The sequence below is a fragment of the Eschrichtius robustus genome, chromosome 18 (genome assembly GCF_028021215.1).
Source record: "Eschrichtius robustus isolate mEscRob2 chromosome 18, mEscRob2.pri, whole genome shotgun sequence".
In the NCBI taxonomy this organism is placed as follows: Eukaryota; Metazoa; Chordata; class Mammalia; order Artiodactyla; family Eschrichtiidae; genus Eschrichtius; species Eschrichtius robustus.
The window spans coordinates 52,816,494-52,822,493 of record NC_090841.1 but is presented as its reverse complement, the minus strand read 5'-3'; positions in this window follow the sequence as shown (position 1 = coordinate 52,822,493).

The following is a 6,000-nucleotide window of genomic DNA, read 5'->3' as shown; positions in this document are numbered from 1 at the left end:
GCGCAGCCCGCCCCTGAGCAAAAAATGAGCAGAAGCTGCAGTGATTTTAAACTTCTCTCTCTTATGTAAGGACTGAAAGGTAAATTACATAAACCATCTTCTCGTAAAAATAAAGATGAAAAATGTTCATATTCATTCAGGTATAGTGATAGGATTTCTTGTATCAACTGGGCAGTGGACGCAGCTCACCTCTCTGCTACTGCCTCCTAGAAGTCTTTAGTCTCCTAACTCTATGTTCCACATCCTGGTCATCAGCCAGGGAAAGCTGATAAAATGAGGCATTGCCTTACTAAAAAAACAAAAACAAAAACAAAACAAACAGAAAAACCCACCACCACCAACAAAAACAAACCACTGTTTACTATGGGTTGTAATAGATTTTGGAAACTAGGATAAATGATACTTTTAAAATAAACATCTCAGAATCATACTTGTGATGTTTTTCACCCCTTTTTTGGGAAAGAGTGGAATGGAGATGATGAGGGAGGTTTCATTTAGATTTGTTTTAAATTTTAAAAAGCTGTTCTTTTAAATTTACCATCTGTTACTTCAGTGCTTGCAAGTGGCTATGGTAACTGTTCGGGGCTACCAGACTGAACCATGGTATGATCCGGTATGGCTTGACCCCTACTGGGCCTTTCTCGTGGAGGGAGACCAACTTATTGTGAGTCTTGTCACATTACAAGAGAGTTTCTTTGCAAATATGTTAGCCTTCTGGTTAATGCACAGCAAAGACAAGAATTAGTTATAGACTTTCTTGTGAGTCATTTGAACTACAAGGTGCTAATTCTGTGGAGAAAATTCTGTCATTCTCCTGAGAGAAACTTCTGTACATACCCCAGTACGTCAACATTTTTATACAGATCTTAAATACCACCAAGTAAATATGCTTAAGGCATGCAATTAGTCTTTGCTACGAAAGAATGATTCATACTGTCAGTTTTCAGTTTCCATCCCTTTCCTAGAGATACTTTTATTTGAGTTGAAGAAATTACTAGAAATATATTGCTGATAGTGGTGTTGATATAGCTATCTGGAGACTATGATGTGTGCGCTATGATGTGGTATATGGGAGAAAGGAGATATTCACTAAGATGAACGAGTTTAACCTTATAACCCTGAATTCAATTAGAATATTAGTGAAGACTTATTTATATTTTTTAGTGAAAAAAATATTTTTCTTTAGCACTATGCACTGAAATTACCTAGAGATATTGACCGACCCAATAGCAATGAGTTACCCGAGTTCCTAGAATTTGGTCTTTAAATACCATTTTCCAGAAAAAGAGATCTGGGTCCTTGAAAAAGGAGGCTGATGGTAGGTCTAAGGTAGGAAATGTACTAGATAAGTTTGAAACTTTTTATCCAAGGCTAGTAGGATTGTGTGAAAAAGACTCAGGAGCCAACTTGAATAAGCTCCCACTGTCTGAAGGTTAGATGACTTAAGTGTCAATAAGGACAATAATTGCCATGGATTGAAACACATCAAATATGTTTAAATCCATCAATTCAAAATGGTATTTAAATACATAGATCATCTTTGGAGAGTATTAGGGCTTTGAGTTATTATTTTGGAAACTGGTAAATAAAGGATAAAATCTTTATCCTGCCTTTTCTATAAATATTCAGAGTAACCAAATTATGGATGAGAGAAAGTGTTTTTTATAGATGTATTCAGGTTAATAAATGAAAAAGGGAAAATAGAATGAAAACATTACATTTTGAAATCCCCCATAAATTGTTAATACCACCAAATGAAAGACAGTATGTGTTTCTGATGAAAGTACCCAATATCACTTATTAAGTAGTCTTCGTATATACACACATACACATACTATCACCACCACCACCACCAAACCTGAATTTAACCACATGTGAAGACAGAAATACGAGGGCCAAAAACATGTCTAAAGCAAGACAAACAAAAATATGAACTGTAGGAAACTTTATGAGACAAGTGACTCAGCTTCTCTTTCTCCCCATCCTCTTCTTCTCCCCATCCTCCTCCTCCTCTTTCTTCAACAACAACAAAACTGCAAGAGGAAAAAAGAGATGGAGAAAAAATTCTATAGATTAAGAGCCAAGAGCATATTAATCCAATGCAAGGGACAGAGCTTTTGTAATCGTGATTCAAACAAACTTAGAGAACATTTATAGTATAATTTGGGAAATGGGAGCACTGCCTGGATATTTGAGTAGATTCAAGAATTGCAGCTGATTAGGGAGATACATTGATAATATTGCATCATGTTTTAAAAATGTAAACATAGTAAATTGCTGTACTGAACCAGTCTCCTGAGGCTGGAGGTAAGTGGGAGTCGGGTGGGGATGGAGGAGTGGAGGGGTCATGGAGGTGGGAAAGGAAAGTCTGTTGCCTCCTTTTGCCAAAAGAATAAACTGTAACTTGTATTTCAAATTTGGTTTTAATTCACCCTGAAGCATGTATATGAGCAGTTTAACAAATCGATGATACTCTTAAGGTACATAGATAGTGGAAAAAGTTTCTCTCTAACTCATTTTTCTCTACTATGTAGAAAGAAAGTGTATTGAAACTTCATAACAGATTCAAGCATCTCCATATATATTAGAGTTGACAGAATAGAAGTCTCACTACCTAATGAAAGAGTTAAAATATATATATGCCTGCATTTTAGTATTTTGTGTTTGTTAAAATTTGGTAGAATCCTAAGATTTTTTTCCCTTTTCCTCCCTAAATTAATTATCCAATATTGAGCTAGAAGACAACCATAAGAGTAAAAAATAATAAAGAAAGAAAAAGGAAATTTTGAAGCTGAATATTTTGATACTTACATAAACAATTTTTCCCCTATGGTACATATTTCCTTTACCATAACAAAGTATCATGGAATGATGCACTTCAGCAGTAATTCCTATAGTATTTCTTGAATGACTTTGTCTCCACTTAAAATTGTTGAAAGTTTTACTAGGTTGTGAGATCTCTGAGAAGGTAACATATTTGATCCAGAAACACATATATGTGAAATGCCTGAAACACAGTTGATGCCTGGTGACTGGAAGTTATAATTATTATGTCAGAAAAAAATAATATTAGCATACGCATTGATTTTCCCCATTTCCCTGCCTGTCAAAGAAAATCTGCATTGGTGAGCCCAGTTTTCTACCTCTTCCCTCATCCTAAAAAAGGATGGATAATTTTGTGCTGAATTTAAGCCTAAATTAAACTACTAAACAATGTGATAAGAAAGAGGAGAGAGAAAAGAAGGAGGGCAATATTAGGTAGGCTGGGAGTTTAAGAGGGTTTTTTTGGGGGGGGTAGGTAGGGTTGGGGATGAGGGAAGAGGAATTTAATAAAAGCGAATGTGGAGTATGTATTTGGATCCTCTTGAATGTCCTTTAAGAGTCACTAGTAAAGGATGGAATTCTTCTTAATTACATTTCAAGAGTTGAACTACACTTCTTGAATAAATGTAGCACTGTTATGGGACTGAACCCTGAGTAGCTCTGGATTCACAAGGTTTACAATATTATTTACTTGAAAGATGCGTAGTAAAGGATTAACAGTGCCCAAAGAGAAGTTTGTCCTTTGCCTTCAACTCTTGGGAGATCCCTGGAATGTCCTGCCTGCTGAGTGTGTCTTTGTTTGCCTGGGGGCCTTGGGCCACTCCAGATATTCTATTCGAACTCTGTGATTTATGGTGAAGGCTTTGGGCCACACAGTATCATCTCTACCTGGGGAGAGGCAGGGTTGGGGGCTATAGACTAAGGTCAACTATGTGAGCAGTCAACCAAGTCTACCTGACTGAACCCCAATAAAAACTCTCAACACCAAGGATGAGATGAGTTTCTCTGGTTGTCACAGCTCGGTGTGTCTTGTCACAGCTCAGTGTGTCTTGTCACACCTAATTGCTGGGAGAAACAGGCATGGTCCACACAAATTCACTGGGAGAGGACAGTTGAAGACTGGTGCTTGGTGTTTCCTGGACACTGTCGTATGTGCTTCTTCCCTTGGCTGGTATTAATCTGTATCCTTTCACAATAATAAACCATAACCATGAGTATGACAGCTTCTGGGAGTCCTTCTAGTGAATTATCAAGCTGGACGGTTGTCTTAGAGACCTCTTGAACTTATGATTGGCATCAGGAGTCTTGGGGACTCACAAACTTTGCAGAAGTGCATGGCGAAATAATATTTCTACACACAAATGTGAAGTGAAAGAATTTATGGAAAATCCTAAAGGTGAAAAAGGGAACTACATTTAGAAGGGAACAGTCTAAAACTATAGACCAATAAGCTATACTTCCAGAAGAAATATTAAAATACACATTCAAAACAGCAAAATATGGAAAATAAAGCTTTTAAAGGAGTAAATCCTAATCTAACTTTTTTTTTACAATAGTGATAAATCTAGTAAATTGGGGGCATATAATGGGTATAATACATATCAACTTTAGTAAAATTGTTATTTGGTCTCAAGGTTTGACTCTTTAAAGCATCCCATGTTAAATGGGATCCAAAAGGGCTCATCTAATTAAACTCATCTAATTCAATAGTGACATGTGCACAGTACAAAAAAATAACTCATGAAAGGGGAAATCTATACAAATGCAAGCTAGGACAGAGTGTGTTTTGCAAATGTATGGCATAAATTGATCCAGAATCATAAAAACCACAAGTTAAGTAGGAGTTAGCAGTGTGTCATTGTAATTCTAAAAGTTAATAAAATACTGAATTATCTAAATAAGAGAATGGCATATGAAGCTTAGTCTGTCACTGTGTTCTATTCTGGTGAGATCATTTTCAGATTATTGCATTCATTTTTAAACCCCATGTTTAGTGAAAGAGACTTCCGCATATTGGGTTCCAATCCTAGCTTTGCCACTGACAGACTGGCTCTATAATGGAACTGTTCAGGAACTGAGGTCCCCAGTTCTCCTCAATTCCAGATCCTGTTAATTGAGAGTATTGGGTCAGAAACACACTTAAATGGCCACATAGATCTAAAATCCTTAGTTCATCAAGAAAAGACATTATTAAAAGTGATGGGTGTTGGGAGATCTAAATCACAATGTCTTTGTATACAAAGACATATAGGAGACCCTGAGTTACCATCATCCACTGATAAGCTCTCACAGGGGACAAGTCAGGAGCCTGAGTTCACAGGGCTCTACAGATGCCAAGACTACAACCTGCTCCCACAATCCATTTCTCTATGTTCCTTTAGTAACAGAAACCTCAACATGGGTTAGCAGGTGTCTGGCTAGGAGATACATGTCACAACCTCCCTGCAGTTAAGTGTGGCCAGATGAATATGAGTGACAGGAGTGGAGGCAGATTCTTCATCACATCCTTTCTTTTACTCTTCCTTCAGGCAGGGGCACAGTTATGAGAGCCAACTTTGATCATGAGATGCTAGAGGATGGCAGTACAATACGCTTTAGATAATTTCGTGGACAGAGGCTCCTTCTGTTTTGCTATGAGAAAGAAAAAGAATCTGTCCTATTTGAGCCACTGTATTTTATAGATTCTTTGTTACAGCCACCTTGTTGTGTCCTAACTTATTTAGAAACTGGTACTGGAAATAGGCTGCTATCAAATAAAAGCCTAAAACAAGTATAAGGAATGAGGAAATGTTGCAGGCAGGAAATCTGATGACCCTTGTTATGCCATGGCAAAACATTTGGCAAAGTTCTTGCTTATTTTAGCTATGGAGCCCATGATTCTAGGAGAAGAGATTGAGAAAACTCAGGATATTAGTACATGTTTGCTGTTCCTTACTGCATTTAACAAGATACAAGGTACAGCTTCTGAGAAACATTACTAGGCCTTCCACTAAATGCTCTTCCTCAGACAATGGGAATCAACTCAACTACAAAGATCATTTAGTTGAAGGAGAGAGGGACAGCCAAGCACAGAGGCCAGTAAATAAAAGAGGGGAAGCGGCAGATGAAAGAACTATGACCACCCGAGGCCTTTGCTAATGTTAATTTCATATGGAACTAACTAGAAGCTAATAGACT